This window comes from Rattus rattus, chromosome 3, assembly GCF_011064425.1.
Source record: "Rattus rattus isolate New Zealand chromosome 3, Rrattus_CSIRO_v1, whole genome shotgun sequence".
In the NCBI taxonomy this organism is placed as follows: Eukaryota; Metazoa; Chordata; class Mammalia; order Rodentia; family Muridae; genus Rattus; species Rattus rattus.
The window spans coordinates 177741783-177760144 of record NC_046156.1 but is presented as its reverse complement, the minus strand read 5'-3'; positions in this window follow the sequence as shown (position 1 = coordinate 177760144).

Here is an 18362-nt window from a genome sequence, read left to right as displayed (position 1 = left end):
CAGAAGGATCGTGGAAGCCAGAGATGCCGAGAACACCACAAGAATGAACTAAGCTGGGCTCACGAAGACTCAACTGACAATCAGAGAGCCTCTGTAGGTCTGTGTTAGGTCAGCTAACTCATATGTGTTATGATTGTGTAGTTTAGTGTTCTTGTGGACCTCCTAATAGCGGGAGACGGGACCGTCTCTTACTCTTTTGTCTGACTTTTCTCCTGCTGGGTTGCCTCATCCAGCCTTAATTTGAGGAGATATGCAGTAGGGCTCTATTGCAATTGATATGCCATGATTGATTGATATCCCCAGGGGACCTGCTCTTTTCTGAGGGGAAAGGGAGAAGTGTGTGATTGTTATCTTAAAGGTTTATTGCTGTATTTACCATTTCTAGCTCTTTCTGAACTCTGGCTGGCTGGTTCAACTCAGCTGTTCTGGCTCGAACTCCTCTCCAAGATGATTGATTCAATCTGGGTTCTCTCAGCTACTCACTGAATTGCTCTGCTTGAACTCAAACCAACTTTGGCAATTTGTTCTAATCTTCTGGCTCCTTCTTATCCTCTGGATGCAACAGCCTCTGCTGCCCTGAGCTGAACCGCACAAATTCAACTCCACTGCCCTGCGCTCACTGCTCTGACTCCCAACAAACTAAGCTCTCCCTGTGCTTAAATAGCTTCTCTTTCCTGTGCTAGTCTTGTGAGACTTGGAAGAATCCTATATCTGACATTTCACTGTCAAATCTTTCTCTGATTCATCACTTTATCTGTCCCTTAATTAGACGTCACTTTCACACATGGCTGCTTCCTTCTACAAACTAATTTTACCTGAAAGATTACTAACGGTGCGTCTATATTCCACCCAAAGGGATTAAAGGTGTGTCATTCCGTCTCTAGGTCATTGGATGTGATCCCTTGCCAAAGCAACTACATTTCTGGATTAAAATTCTTCTACAGAAGTAGATGTGGCGAGGTAGGGGCTAGAAGGAAAGGAGAACGAGAAACTGTGATTGAATATAATATGTAAAAAATGAATAAATTTCAAATAATCATAAAGACTTCATAGAAGAGAAATAACATAATAAAATGACAAACCAAATTTTCATGAAGTAAATAATTAATACAACAGAACTCTTAACAGTTTTCAAAAATAGGAAAAAAGTGAGTAAAAATCAGAGAACAGTAATAGAGAATAAATAATAAGTGCTTTATACAGAAAATTAGTTAAAGTATATAACCCTTTTTTCTGAATGAAAAAACAAATAAAATATTTAAATATGTGTTATAAGAAAATCTCACCGCCTTGAAGGAAATATGAGATGGGAAGAATCTTTGTGATTTGAAGATGGTACCGACTCATTATCAATGCCAACAGCACACGAGAGCACTGAGAACTCTTTGGAAGATACATAGCAGATTATATCAAACTGGTGGAAAACTTCAAGGCAGCTGGGAAAACATGTGTTGTGAGTAAAGTTCGGGCTGCTGAGACCAGTGGCAGAAAAAATTATAACTAAGATTCATCCATAAGAATTTATGTTGATAGGATTTACAACCAAGACTGGGGAACCGGTGTGTCCACGCCCTTACAAATGCATACTTGTACATTTCTCTTTAAAATAGAATCTTTGAGACATGCCTCCAAATAAAAGAGAAGGTGCAAAAAGTTCACAGTATTTTAAGATTTAGAAATACGTCTTTTAAGGACACTTAACTTACTCATTTAGTAAATGAGGATCTATAACTCGCTAGCAAATTGTGCTCTGAATATCTGTATGGCAAACAAAATGTCAATGAATTGTGTAGCAAATACATTAGAAATATGTGTTAGGTCTTAAAATACTTTTCATGAAAACAGTCGTGTTAAACAAACTAGACATATAATATTTGTAAGTTACATATATAGTACATATAATTTGCATATATATGAAGAGAAAAGACACATTAAGACAAAGAAAGGGAGACAGAGAAACAGAGAAAGTTAAACCCACAGATTATTTTTTTAAAAAATCAGTCATTCGCTTAAAATATGAATAAATATTTATATATAAATATTTATAATTATCTTAGGATGTCTTTTCTAATATTGAGATACTTGTTTTTTAATATATATCTAAATTTCCTACAGACCATAAATACAGTATTATTGTTCAATTTCAAATAAAACAGAAAATAGCAAGCAATACTTGAAAGTCCACCTCAATCTTCATAATTCCTAAACTAATTCCTGGTAATATCTACAGAGTATTCATCTCCTCTGCCTTCTCAGAACTCGCGCACATATCCTCAGAACACATGTGTGAATTCTCCAATTAAATGACTAAATTTAATCATCATTTACTTACCAAGAATTCTCAAGACAAGTAGTAGGCAGGAAAGAAGGGGAAAAGGGAAGAACAAATAATTACATAAAATAACATTAACGTGGGCCTTTTTTGTGATGACCAATAGAAATTGTGACTAGCAGTGCAATGCGATGAGAGCCTCCAATGCCAACATTTGGGTGCCAAGGAAGGAAGACTCTCGATCACAGAATAAAACACTCTAAAAATACTATGAAAAACAAAAATATTATATACTTATTTATAATATTAAATATTTTATATAGCGGTTTAGAGATCATAGATTCACTTCCCAGAATGCTGTCAGTGAATATTATTTGAATATATATTATGTGAGTGTGTAGATATTGGATATCCCAGAACTCACTATATATATGTAATGTAATATATATATATACATGTATGTATATATATACATTCACACACACACACCAGATTGGCCTAAAATTCATAAGACTCCTCCTACCTCTGCCTGAGGAGGTCTGAGATTACGAATATATCCCCCATATCTAATTTAAAACGGCAGAACGCCAAGGGGTAAAGGATGAATTCATGACACTGTGCGCAGCTGCATAAGTAGAGCAAATGTTGAAACCATATCCCTTCTACCGCACTTGCAAAGGTGGGGGATTAAATTTATTATAACACCTTTTAAATTTCGCTTCAGATAATTGTGCTTTAATGTAATAACTACACTAAAGTGAATTGGGTGTTTCCATTACCTGAATATCTGTCTTTAATTTTTCTAATGGGTTACTATGAGGAGAATAGGACTTACTTCATAAGGAGTGCAGGGAGATACCAATTACATAAAAGCAAAGAGACATTTATTTAAGAAATGCACTTGTCTGGAAATTAAATTTTAGTTAAAGTACAGTTAGTTTATATGATTAGTTTAAGACTATCAGAAAAATCGAATACAAGCATGTATAATCCTAAAATTACTATTCGAGTATTTGATGGCATTGTATAATATATTTTCTTTTGATCAGTGATTATGTGCTATAAGCTAAAAGTCATATCTGTATAGGTGTTGTTTTAGGAATCACCATCAAGATATTGCAGATATATTAAAGATACTGAGCAGTATGAAGAAAGATGCTAAGCCGCTGGAAACCTACCACCATGGCATTCCCAAACCTGTGAGAATGGATAGAACCGACCACCTGTGTTAAATACAAAAGTAAGACATGTTAGCGCATGCCTTTAATCCCAGCACTCAGAAGACACATTCAGGCAGATCTCTGTGACTTCAAGGACATATTGATCTACACAGAAAGTTCTAGGGCAGCCAGTGTTATAAAACAGATCTTGTCTCAATTAAAAGAAAAGGAAATTTTAATTTTAATTTTAGTCAACAAGTATTTTTAATGTGATACAATTATACCTTTTGTACACATGCACACGCACGCACACACACAAACACACATGTGCACACACACGCACACCACACACACACACGTATGCACACACACGCACACAAGTTGTTTCAAGACTTTAGGTCCTATATCCTTACTTGTGTCCGTCATCTAGACTTCTACCTATAGCACATCAGTAGAAGAGAAAATAATTTTCTAGGCATCTGCATGATTGCAGAGAAGGGCTTGGACAGGAGCAGAACAAGACTGAAGAACAAGAGGATAACATAGCATGGCAGTTTCTAAGTGGAAAGAGGAAAGACTGGATACAAGAGCAGCATTCTACTTCCTAGTTTTTTCCCTAGGGTAAAATATGTTTAAACTAAGAAGTGTTTAGTCTTTATAAAACTGTTCCGACTGTCTCTGTGTAAGAGGCCAAGGCCCCAGGTGATGACTATTCATGCAGAGAAATAAATACATGGAAGAGGGAGTGAAAGGAACTTCAGAAATGCTTAGAGAATAAAATCACATATGTTCCACCTTTTATTTTTAAGATCTGAATGGTGATGCCTTAAAAGGAACGTCTGAGATTTTTTTTTTTCAAGGAAATAGAGAAATCTGGAGAGAAATGTTCTGGAAAATTCGAAACACTAACATTGACTAGTCTAAACTGCAGATAGATTCCGCTTTGATTAAATAGTAGGCACATCATGAACACGAAAAGACCTAGCTTTAGCTCATGGAGCTTTGACTTTTCTGAGTTGTTTACAGCAAAGGGACTCCAGACGCGCACATAGGAGAGCTCCCAACAAATGGTCTACATGTGCCAGTTCATTACGCATAATGAACTTATAAGCCAGCCATGTTGACAGCTTCATTGCTCTCAGTAAGACCCTACAAACACTTGGGTATATTACAGTAAACATCCCAGATTTCCTTTTTCTGCTTTTTGATCCCAACATTCTTGATAAGGGTGGGGAAGAAAGAAGGGCACACATTGAGAAGAGGCGTTTCCTCCCTTTTTAAATTAAACGAGTCTTTAGAGGATAATTCAAAAGGATTATTTATGGACTGTACATAACTTTCACTGAAATCATGAATATTTTTCTCTGGTTGTTGTGATTTTTTTTTTTAATTGTGTGGCAGAAAGTTCTTTTCCCTTCTCAAAAGTGTTAAAATTGTTTATCAAATGCATCTGCTGCCTCCTCTTCCGAATCTACAACAACAGAGCTTGTTTATAAAGCATTGCACACAGCACACTGTGGAAATTTTGGACACATCGGGAAAGTCTAAAAGGAATATAATCAAAAGGCTAGAGGTGTTTTTAGAAGTTAGGTTTTTTATCAATAATTTTCATAAACAAAGAAAGAAACAATTACACACAACTAGAAAGCCACTTGATCACACCCAATTCACACATAGCTCTTTCCCACAGGGCTGGTTGAATATTCTAATCTCTATTAGCACAGGTAACAGTTCGTTTTTTAAAACCTTGTATGAAATTCTAGTCTCATGCATTATCTCTCTTACTTCCACAGGTTGCCAAACTTTAGAAATATAGTTGTAGAAACCTCTTTTTCACATTGTGTAAGCAAGCACCTTTGTTGTTGTTGTTAAGGATGCGTGACTAATACATCCCAGGTCTGTTTAACCTATGCTGATTGCACTGATGTCGTTTTCCTCCCATTGCAAGAAAAGCTATTTCCGTAAGCTCAGCAGCACTTGTGCATCCCAGGATTCCCCCTGAGAACCCCTCCTTGTGGCCTCCTGGACACTGACCAACCTGTGTGGTTCTAGGGCTACTGCTGTCGATGCATGTGGCCTTGAACTGCGGGATTCTCTCCACATTGTTAGTTTATGTGCCTACAACACCCCCACAGGCCTTAAAAGGTTGACTTTGGCCGTGGGACAGGAATCATTGCATTCATGTGGAATTGGATGAAAAGGGAAGCTTCTAACAAAGAACTAAACATAAATCAAGGGGGGCAAAGCAGAATGTTGTAGATTCGAGTCTCGGCTGAGTGCACTTTCTGTGTTATACCCAAACACTCAAATCTGGGGCTGACATGTTTAGTTATCACTTCACTCAAGTTAAAGAAACTCATGCCCATCGAGTTTGATGGTTGGGTTAAATGCCAGGTACAAGAAAACACGGTTTCCTCCTCTACTATGTGAAAAAGTGTCTTTTGCAGGGCTGTTCTCATCTGTTTGAACTGAATGAAATTTCCTTTGGATCATAGACATACTCTAAGTCACTTCAAATGTTAAACTAAAATATTCCTAGTACAACCTGCCTTCTTTTGAAAGACAAGAAAACATGACAAATTCTATCAACCACATTTCTATTATTATTACTATCATCGTCATCATCACCGTCATCATCAGTATTATCATTATCATTATCACTTAATAAGGGCCTTGGAAGTTTATTTTAATGAGGGCATAGATGAAAAGAATATGAAATTCGTGATGTCTATAAATGGATATGAAAATAAGTGAAAATGAATCCCTTATAAGCATAGAGATTGCAATAGTTCATCATGTCGGTCTTTGGGCTCTTTATCTTCCATGGAAAGGGCACCTTTGGTCTTCATTGAGACTAGGGCAGTAAATGATAGTGATTGGAACAATCTTACCCAGCAAGTATTAAATATTCTTGATTATGTCTATTCTTGTATTAGGAGATTAGAAAAATCAGTATACAAGGACAACATCAATAGTCATGCTAATGATAATGATAATAATGATGATGATGGTGATGATGACGATAATAGTAATAATAATAATAGAAATGTGGTTGATAGAATTTGCCATGTTTTCTTGTCTTTCAAAAGAATATTGAATAGGAAATTTTGCAGGGCCTCACCTCTAGACAAAGAGCTAGCGGCAACTTAGGAATTCTAGAATAGCATCCTAAGGAGAAGCCTCCAAATTCATTACCCAATACCAAGTATAACACTTTAAGAAGGGAAGGCCAGTAATATGAGAGATACCAAATGTGAAGAGGAAATGGGAGATGTTGGAAGAAAGAAGGCAATGGAGAGAAATACCATTTTATTTTCAAGAAGGGGAGCATAGAGTGGGGGTGAGCTTTGTGAGGGGAAACTTGGAGGATAGGGGCTGATACTGGTACGTAAAGTGAATAAATAAATAATTTAATGAAATGAAAACTAGTTTCTCATGGAGCATGGGGTCTCAAAGTGCGAACCAAAGCTCAGAGGCATCATAGACACATAGGCACCTGATTAAAGTATAAATTCTAAAGCTCTACCCAAGGTTTTCAAAAGTGAGTCCGGAACTCTGTATTTTTAAATAGGCCTCTATCTCCCTGAAAGTCTGATGCCTACTCAAGGTGAAAATTACTAGAGAGTCAATACCTAGAGTCCCACTCTCATTGCCACCTACTAAGAGTTTCTCCTGTGCTCCCTGCTCAAGAAAAAGCCATTTACAGTAAGCTCAAACAATAGACACTCAAGCTTTCAACTTTTAAATGGTAATGTGTAGTTCAGAAAACCTATATATCACCATATAAATGAAAGCCTTGCTGCCTAATGATCCACACTAAATACTTATAGAGTGTATATAGTGTGCCTACAGGCTTCATGATCCATCACATTTTCCATGAATCTGATTTCAAAGCCTAGTGTGAGAACCTTAGGGACTATGGCCAAAAATTCTGGAAGCCTTCATTGGATCAACATAGTGAGACTGGGTGAATTATTTGTTTTCTTCCATTGCTTAGTATAAGCACTGTATTTTCTCATATATAGAGCCTTACTCCTCAGAGACTATGTAACCCAGATAATACTGAGAAGCCACATACATGTAATAAATAAAAATATTCAGGATGCATTGGCAGGAATACCATAGGAGTTTTCTCTGGTGAGTTCATAACTTCTGTCTTGCTTAGTGGAAATCAATTATAAAATTCAGAAAGAGTCAATACTGTGCTTCACTGTGTGCTTCAATGAACAACGTGCCCCACTGGTATTAATGAGCCCTTTGAATTATTTCAGAGATTTCTCCCAATTCATTGTTAAGATTATTTCCTCTGGTGAAAAGAACATAGGTGCTTCTCCTTGGGCAGCGATATGAAAAGGAATGCTTCCTGTAGTATAGACTGTCTCAGAAACGTGCCAGGAAATAGCTAGAGTATATTCTTTATCAGCATCACCAATTGGGATTTTTGGCTAAACTTGAAAAAATTTGAACTTCCAAAGGAAAATCCAACAATCAGCAAAAGGTTGACAGGACTTCCAAAATGAAGGCACAAAACTTTTCATTCCTTATTGACAGCTACTCTGGAAGCCTCACTCCAGCCTCCTCTCTGAGCCAGGCACACATCTGAAGTATGACTCTGACTTCTTTATCTAGGATAAATCCTAACCCAATATTCTAGGGCAGCTCACAAGCCAGCTCAGAAACTCCCAAAGGCATCACTGAATCAGACCATTAACAGTTTCATCCAATGCCTAAGGCCAAGCAGAAGTTAAAGCCAACAGCTCTATATTCTCTCACACATCCTGGTCTCTCTGTATTGGTGCTTTTGAGAAACAGTGGTTAGCACTGGGATTTCCCTACCTCCTCTCTCTTTTCTTGCCTCTCAGGGTTATGGAAAACATGTCCTCCAAGAAATGAGCCCTCACCAGGCCTCAGGTGCCATCACTCAGTGCCATCACTCCTGCTGACACCCTAAGGTTAAAATATAACACTCTGTTTCCCTTCTCCCCACAAAACCTCCTATATATCCCTCCTGGTTCTTTTTAAGATCCATGGTCTCTTTGTTATTCCTAATTATTACACACAAATGTATATGTGTATGTTAGTGTGTGTGCATTTTCCTAAATACATAAATACAACATTCTCATTCTGTATAATGTCACTTGTGTGTATATTATCCTACTAAGAAATTCAAAGCAATTCGTATTTTTCATTTTATTTATTTTTGATACTTTTAAAATTAAGCTACAAGTGTATTATTTATCTCCTTTCCTCCCTATCCCTCTCCCATTCTCATACTGATATATATGCATATGCATATATAATATACTCATATACACTTATACACACATATACATACACATATATGCATAGAGAGATATTTAAAATGTGTAAATACAACATATACATATACAAATAAATACCTTTTGTTCTTTGCGAAGATTCAGTGGCTGACCACTTTGTACTGGGCAACCCCTCAGGGGCCTCATCTTTGGGAAGGGCTAATTCTCCCTCTCTACAGTCATTAGTCGGCTATAGTTTTTTATCTGGGAGTGGAGCCCTGTGATTCCACGCTAACATGTCTAATGACACTGACATAGTTTAGGCTTTGTTTAGGTATCCATCTCTAGAATAGACCACTTCACAGCAGACTTCCTGGCATTCGTGTTCTTATGGTCTTTCTGCCCTCTCTTCTGCAATGTTCTCTGAGCTGTAGATGCAGGAGCTGTGCCACCAACGTATCAATTGGGGCTGGGATCTCCACATTTTGTCCAGTGATGGTTTTCTGTAATGGTCTCCATATGATATACAGAGATTCCTATTGAGAAGTGAGAATTACACTTATCTGTGAGTATAAGCAAAATATTTAGAATGTAGTTAGAAAACTACTGTCAAAGAAAATAATCACGAAGGCTTGTGATATTGATCACATACTTTTCAACTATAGATTAATCTTTTTAAGTTTTTACAATTTATAAAAACAGCAATAAAATTCACTAAAGAAATAGCACGGGACAATTACAAAATCTAAAATGGTAATCATCAAATTACATTGAGGGAAACTGTATTTGTACTTGGCCCAAGGAAACCACAGCTGTTTTTAAAGTTTATCAAAATATTCAATTGTCTGGTCTGAAAACTAAAAACTCAGAAGAATAATCAAGCCTTAGTTTATCCAAGTTCAAAATGCTTTCCCAACTCCTCACCATCATTCCACTTGAAAATACGTAACTACTTAAGTGGCCAGTAAAACTTGAATGTGTGACATCAATGAGTCCACTCAAAGCTGTAATAGGAGGGCCCAATGATGCACATTGTTCTTATTTACCAACTGTGATGTTACTGGAGACGGCAGCGATAGTCAAGAATGTGTGGCCATCTCTTCCCACTATCTGACACATGCAAAGCAGGTGCCCTTTTATTCATTAAAATCACATTTTGAGGGATTATTTTTATCTTGTTTTCTTTTACGTATCTAAGAAACCAGACACAGCAGCAGAATAATATGCCAAACAGAAGGATGTAGTCTGACAAGACTCAAATATTTTGCACCAGAGGGAGCCTTGGCAGTACCATGTGTCCAAATGGGTTTATTTCAAAGTCGGGTTTTCTCTACATCAAGACAAGTTTTTATTTCTACACAGAAACGCAGATCCATGAAGCCCTTCTTGTCTGCTTGGTTGCTGTCTTAGCATGCAACAGAACATGAATAGCAAGAGTGAGCCTCAGCCCGTGGCACTCTTCTTGCCTTGGCTTTCATTATCATTTCACTAGTTACACAAACAAACCCACCTTACCCATGGGGCAAGCACAGTAGCACAAGCATCTTTCAAGTGTTCTGTTTTCTGTAAGTTCTACAAGGTCAGTGGAGTTGACTTGCTATTAACAGAAGAGAGCATGGGCATCATCAGAACCTAAAAGGAAGCCTTCAACTGCTTGTATTATTCCTTCTGCCTTATCCTCCGAATAGTATTCACGCATTGACTCTGGCACTGGCCCTGAGTTTAGTATTTTGAAATGCTTTTGAGAGGAAAAAAAAAATCTGATAATGCTCTATATGTTAATGGGTACATTCCTATCAAACTAATAGAAACATTTTACCGAAATTGTATAATGTAAATATGGCTTGATAGTATGTTTTCCCTTTTTGATATCATATGGAAATGGGTTAATCTATAGTAGGTATTCCACAACAAAAGAGAAAGTAAATGAAGGGGTTAAAGGCATGGCGTAGTTGGCAAAATGTTTACTCCACAAGCACTTGTGAACATGCCAAACATGGGGAAGTGTTTCTCTGTCCTACTGCTGGAGAGGCAGAGACAGGCAGCTTCCTGGAGCTCACAAGACAGCCAGCCTGGCAGTGTCTGTGAGCTCCAGATTCAGTGAGAGAACTTATCTAACACAATAGGGTATGGAGCAACTGAAGGAGGCATCTAGGGTCAACATCTGACTTACACACATATACATGTATACATCAACACCAGCATATATGCACGCATGCACACACACACACACACACACACACACACACACAGAGAGAGAGAGAGAGAGAGAGAGAGAGAGAGAGAATAAGTGAATGAATGCAAGAACACACTAGATGCAAACTATTGTACACATAAAAGGCTAACAGCCTCTGGCTTTTCTGTTTTAACACAAGTGCCAAACACATGCATCCCACATATGTTTTTCTGTATAATCTTCCCACGCCCATCCTCTCCTTAATGACTTGCTTTTCCTGAAGGGAACAATTGTAGATAAATACCAGGTGAAATCTGGTGCCTGAATAAAGTTCTGGAAGTGATTTTTGAGGTGCTAGAAGCTGCCACACATTGAGGGACCTCCCACAAGCAATTTTCTTGGGGCAGAGTCCAAATAAGGTTTAGTGGAGCCTGCTCCCTGGAATGCCATCTAGCCACCCGTCTTAATCTAGTGTTAGTTTAAGGAGTGATGCGGAGCAGCCTTTTCTGGTTTCCCAAAGAGGAAGAGGTGAATTGAAAGCAGAGCATCTCTTGAGATCCCATGAGGAAACTGCAGGGCACAGAGGGATGCCATCCCTTCTGGCAGGAACACAGTAAGTACAGTTGCAAACCATTCACGCCATGTTGATAGAGTCTTGAGTCAAATAAACTTTAAAGGAGCAATAAAAATGATGGAGGAGAGACGCAAGTCCATGGGTTACAAAAGATGCTAGGTTTGTTCTAACATTCTGGAGCCCTTCAACGCCACGAAACAAAGTTTAGCCTTCAGAAAAAGCTTCCAGGCATAGGGATAATGATATTGATACCCTGAGGTAAACTAAGGTAATAAAGGCCAAATGATATTCGTACTCACTAAAAATACATGAACAGTTTTTGTTTTAATGACTTGCAGTAGAGACCTCGGTGACAGATATAGTGTTAAATGTCCACGAAGTGAGTCCAGGAAGATGAAAGAGAATGATGATTATATAACTATTATCCTTATCACTTCACACCTGTGGCCGCACTTCCCCCGTTTTCCCAGTCTGGTTGCCCTACTTCTGCTCCATTCTGTAGGTCCCCTAATTTTTTCAGATGCATCTATCTTATGCTTAGCCATTGATACTTTGTCTAACTTACCAGAATGATCCTGAACTCCCCACAGAATGATGTTCAGTATCGATACGGATAAGGATGTGACCGGAAAAGTTGCCTGTCTTGGTTTCTATTGCTGTGAGCAGACACCATGACCATCGCAACTCTTTTTTCTTTCCTTTATGTACATTACATCCCAACTGCAGTTTTCCCTACTCCCACTCCTCCTCCGTTCCCTTAAAAAAGAAAAGAGCAGGCATCCCAGGGACCTGGCAAACAGGGCACAACAAATTACAATAAGACCAGGCACAAATCCCCATAACAAAACTGGATGAGGAGGTGGGTGGAGAGAGAGAGTAGTGGGAGAGGCAACTGAAATTGTGAACTTTGTGGGGAGGGTTGATGTAGAAACCTAGTGCAGTGGAAAGTCTCTGGAATCACTAGAGTGCCCTAGTAAAGTCTCCTGGTAATGGTGGATATGGAGCCTGAACTGTCTGTCTTCTTTAATCAGGCCAGGGCTCCTAGCAGTAGGGCTGGGACATCAACCTAGCCACAAAACCTTCAACCTACAATGTGTCCTACCTTTCATGGCAGGAAGCATGGTAACATGCAGGCAGACATGTGGTTGAGAGGTAGCTGAGAGTTCTACATCTGGATCATCAGGCAACAGGAAGAGTTAGTGAGCCACTAGGTCTGGCTTGAGTTTCTGAAACCTCAAGCCCTGCCCCAATGGCACATGTCCTCTAACAAGGCCACACCTACTCCAACAAGGCCACACTTCCTAGTAGTACCCCTCTCTATGAGTCTATGAGGGCCATTTTCATTCAAACCATTGCACTACCCATGGCAACACCTGAGCTCGGATGATACAATGACTATGGTTTCAGAGCAAACTCATTGTCTTTAGACAAACCTTTTTGCTTTTTCACACATCCCCTGACTCACCACTGGACTCTAGTGATATAAAAATATGAAATCATGAGGTCAAGTGATATAGTTACCAAGAATAGATTAAATATTTTCTATATAGTAAATCCCAAGCAATTATGATAACAGAGAAACACAAAGTTAGTTGCTCATTGTCTCTCACAATTATCCAACCTTTTCTAAAGGCATTTTAAAATGTGCTGTCCTCAAGAGGTATCTCTATTCTAGAAAGTTCTTTCAGAATTATTTCTCTAATGCCCTCAAAAATATAATGCTTGAGAACGCAGCCAAAATTGGTTTATATTTTATATACCTCTATATATGCAGGCCAGCAAGCAGAAAGAGGCAACTAGAAAAATAAGGCTAGAACCAAAAACAGGTTTATTTTTGAGAAAGTAGCATTCACCAGTACTTCCACTCACTCCATATTATCTGCGAAGGGGGTAAAAAATATTCTATACTCAAATTCTATAGATAAAAATCACCATGTGATTTTTGACATTAATATTGACATTAATATTGAATAGATTTTTGGAAGACAGTTGCCAGACTAGGACACACACAGTTTTCTGAATATTCTCACAATAAAGTCAGGCATGTATACCAACATTCTACCATCAAAGGGAGATTTAAGGACAGGTCATCTACATGTTGCATGTGAGATGCTGCTACATATCATTCAACTTACTCTCAAAGATTCATGAGATTATCTCTACAACTCATTATTTGGATACTCAAGCATATTTCCACTTCTTTGATGTAGCTGAAAGTGTGCAAATACAATGCTACATATAACTGGCTTTGAAAATGGAAAAGGTTAAGGGTACCATCTTCAAAACACTAGGTAAGCATGGACTTCTGGTTCATAAATGAAGGTTTGTTTGGCTGGTCATACTTTTTCATTGTTTTTTGCTTACTTGTTTGCTTGATTTTTCTTTGTGAGACACAATCTTGCTGTTTTCCCACTCTGGCCTCTCTCATGATCCTTCTGCCTTAGCCTTGTAAATGCTGAAATTGCACCGTAACCAGCAAGCCAAATACTTAATTGACTAGCCAGTCATATGAAAGAATAATATAAGAGGACAATTGATGAAGTTTGTGAAATTTCTGTTGCTGTCTAACAGTTTCCTCCCAGACTGAAACATTTCTATCCTGCAAGAAAACTCTTTACACAAAAAGGTAAAGAACTCAAACTAGCTTCAGGAAGTCCCTAAAACTGACCAGATTCCCAGATGTTCTCCCTCCCAGAGCCAAGTTGCTGAATGCCACTCTCAGACAAGACAAGCTGTAAAGAAAACTCTGAGATTAGATCAGCTGTCTACAAGAAGCAGAAAGCAACCAAGACGCCTGGAAGATGTTTAGACCAACTGAGTCACTTGGAAGGGACACTCTCCAACCTGTTGAGCTGCCTTCAGGCTGTGCAGTGTGCTCCAGGTTCCCAGCTTCAGTGAACCGTCACCCATGCTGGAATGGCCTTTGGTGATGAAGCTGTCTGAATCATTTCTGCTTCTGTAAGTAACCCCAATAAAACTCATTGGTTCAGCAAGTTGACTTTTGTAATATTGTTTGTTTGTTTGTTTACTGTGAGCTCCTTATCTACAGTGACAAGATGTGCAGAAAAATTTTGTCACACAATAACTATATGGGTGGAGTGTTTGAAATAAACACAAAAAATTGTATCATGGCAGATGTCCATCTAACAGAGATCCTTGAAGTTTGAGTTCTTAGTAACTGAGTTGACACGATGAACAGCTTAATGACTTCAGCTCGTCTCCTTCCAAAGTCTGCTCATTGGATGTTCACTCGCCTAATGAAAATGTGGTGGCAAGGTGACAGTGGGTGATAAGTAAACCCAGTGAGGATGTTCTTGCTATTATCATATATTCTATATGCCAGTAACAAGGACCAACCAGAGTCTCAGTGCTGTTCACAGTAAGTGGAGAAGGAAATATATTGCAGCAAATGAATGGATCCTGCCTTCATGGTAAGTTAGCCTTTCTACCTTACTAGAATATATATTTACTTTAAATTTATAATATTTTCACAATAACTCTTGTTTATGCCACCCTAGCTTCTTTAGATTTAGTATACATCTCAAATACAACTTTGAAATCCCTGCAACGGTGTATTAACAAGACAATACACAGTAAAAAATGAGGGATGCTGTGTATTTACTTCACTATGTTTTATTAACTGGCCCACATCAATAAAATATGGGTCCATAGAAAAATACATTTTTCTCAAAATGATTGATACATTTATCTAACGGGAAAATAACTGATAAATTTATTTTAGGGGTTATATTTGAGTCTAGAATGACACTTGATATGAATTGTGTCTAATCCTCTATGCTTTAGCATCATGAGGCCTCACATTTAATCACCAAAAGAAAAACTAATATTAAAAGCAGGATGCTGTATACAAAGAGTATTTCAAATGTTATATTGACTCTAATGTTGCCCTTCATTTTATGAACTATAAACTTATATTTAAGCACAAGAAATATATACTTTGATCAAGGATGTTAACTCCAACAAAAAACATTTAGCGCTCCCTCTGACTAGCAACTACCAACCTCATGATGATACTGGGAAGCAAGAACTTCTCAATATTTCATTTTTAAATTAACTAACCACTCTTTGAAAAATATATATGGATATCTAAAGTTTATGACATTTGAATTTGAGATGTAGCTCAGCTTATAGAATGTTTTGCCTAGGGAGCATGAAGCTCTGTGTTCAATTCCCAGTACCCAATGTGATACAAACCCGTAACCCTAGCAACTCAAGAGGTAGAGAGTGGAGAATCAGAAGTTCAGAGTCATTCTCTGCTACAAAGTGGGACTATATGGGACTGGCATTAAAGACTTGCCTAACAGAAGAGAGGGTGAGAAATTTTGAGGTGAGCTAATTAACTAATGGGTATGTAGAAACATAGACCTTACAGTAGATGGTCTGTACCTATTACATACATATATGTGTGCTTCTGTATGCACATGTGTGCATGTGTATTCCTTATAAACAACTAGTAGTGAGATTGCTTTAAATTAGTCCTAAACTCCTTTATTATTAAATTTCTTTGCCAGAATGCAATTAGTTTCATTTCAATATTAACACTCAAAAGTGAATTTAGCTAAGATTGAGTACATATTCATCATGACACAGTTAAATCAATTAACTATATCAAATAGCATCCTATAAAGCATTTGAGCCTGTTACAAATAGACTACACAGAGACATATTCCACTCTAACGCCACATATATTTGATTCACCCTACACAGAATGAAAATATGAATAACTGTTAATGTAAGTATATCTCCTCTTTGTGTTTCTCTTTTTAATTTTATGGATTTTTTACAATAGGAAAAACTATTTCCCTCCATCCAAGAAATTATTTCCAATACAGAAATCATTAGTGGACTTGAACGTTGAATTCAGAAATGGGGAGACAAAGTCATAAACTAAATATATGATTTGACAATGCAGTCAATAACCTGGAGCCCTGAAACAACTTATTTTTGTTCTGTACCATTCCATATGTTAATGTTAAATATATTTATTAATTTTCATGGCTATATAATATTTGAAATTTTTATGGTCAGCCACCAGCTTTTTTGCAAAAAAAAAAAAGTCTTTTAATCCTAGAAATGAAAGAGTTAACAGAGTAAAATTGTTATTAGGAGATTTATGCTAGAGACATCATCTGAACAACCTTTCTGCTGTAAATACTATGCCACTGTGTCTTAAAAGAAAAAACATTGAAGATAACAAAAACAAAACATTTTGTCTGACTTTTCTAAAGCACACTTGCCAAGTACATGACCATTAGAAAGCCACAAACAGCTCACTTAACCTGCTTTCTGCTTAAACGCAGCCAGTATTTGGACCTCTAAAATATAAATATGAATATAATACTTCTTTCAGAAATAGAGTAATGGCGACTTTGCCCGTATATTTGGTTGCATACGTCACACACAACGCCTTCGAAGAACCCCAAGGTTATCGTGGCCTATAATGTCCTATTTAGAGGCCACTTTCAGTTTCTCTGAGTTACGAGGCTAACCTGCTCGCCCTGTTGCCTTCACACTATGTCACTGACGATACAGACTTCTGGGGGAAATTGTGGTTTTTCGGGCTTAGAGTTTTGAGCTAGTCTTATACAAGTTAACCACTAAAGATGGGGACCAGGGGAAGGCAGATTTCCATGGAATGAGCATTAGAGAAACGTTCATTTCTAACCTCAGGGTTAAACGTTACAATCATTCACAGGTGGGATTTCCTGGGGTTTTGTAACTTTCCACAGAAGGACGCACATGTGCCTCAAGGAAGCCACTGCTAAAGCAAGCCTTCTTCCCCCATTGGTGGCGGGGGTGGAAGACGCAGTTCCAAGTGGTGAAGTAACATATCTGCTTGTAGTTACGAACCACTGGGCTCTGTGTTTAGTGGGGCAACATGCTGTCGTCGTCTTAATTTGTGTCACGCAAGGCCCTTGCTTCCCAGAAGGTTTTAATCAGAGCAGCCAAACCAACCACAAGGGATGTCCTGGTCAGAATTACTCTCTCCACCTTCTGAACTGTCATTTTGGGGGGAAAGTGTGGCAAATTTCATGATAAAGCTCTTAGCAGAGTGTCCGAGCTTAACAAGAGGTAAAGTTCACGTCCTTCTGCACCTCGGCCCCCTAAAATTCCAATGATATGAAAAAATACATGAATAGTGCTGTAGCATTTCCAATTAATCTGCCAGAAACCATAAAGCCAAAATGTTTATAGTGCTCTCTGAAGATGCCTCTACTCACAGCCTTATGCCTACACATCAGTCTTAAAAGAAAGAAAGAAGAACAGTCCTCTTTACATTTTTTTTTTTGCATGTACATTAAAACCAGAATACGTCGCTGAGTGATGAACTTTGGAGTATCTGTGTCGATCTTTCTGCATCCTCCATGTTACTTGGCTCTCACAAGCTCAACACTGTGCAGGCTAGAGCCCAGCCACCATAAAGCAGACCAGAAAACAAACCATCATCATCACGAAGTGGTCACGTTTCATCAGGCTTCTCCGTGTACCACAGAATAGAAGGAACAGCCACAGCCAGATAGGCCTAGAAGGTCCACTCCAGCCTAATGCATATGTAACAACACTCCAACCCAGGCACCAGGCTCTTCTTATCGTGTTTGTTGTTAGTATCCTTCTGATAGTTCCCTTTCCCAATAATTCTTGAAGGTCATATTTACTAAAAGTAAACAAGTATGAAGTCTCGTTTCTCTAGTAAATACATATGAGACTAATAATGATTTTAAAAACTCAAGATACAAACACATTCTAAGCCTTATATACAAGAGTATTGCATATACATGTGTATAAAAACAAAGGCAACAGCTACTATGTATCACAATGAGAAATCAGGCCTACACACACACATACACACGCACACGCACACGCACACGTGCACACACACAATTAACTGAGGCTTCAGCTG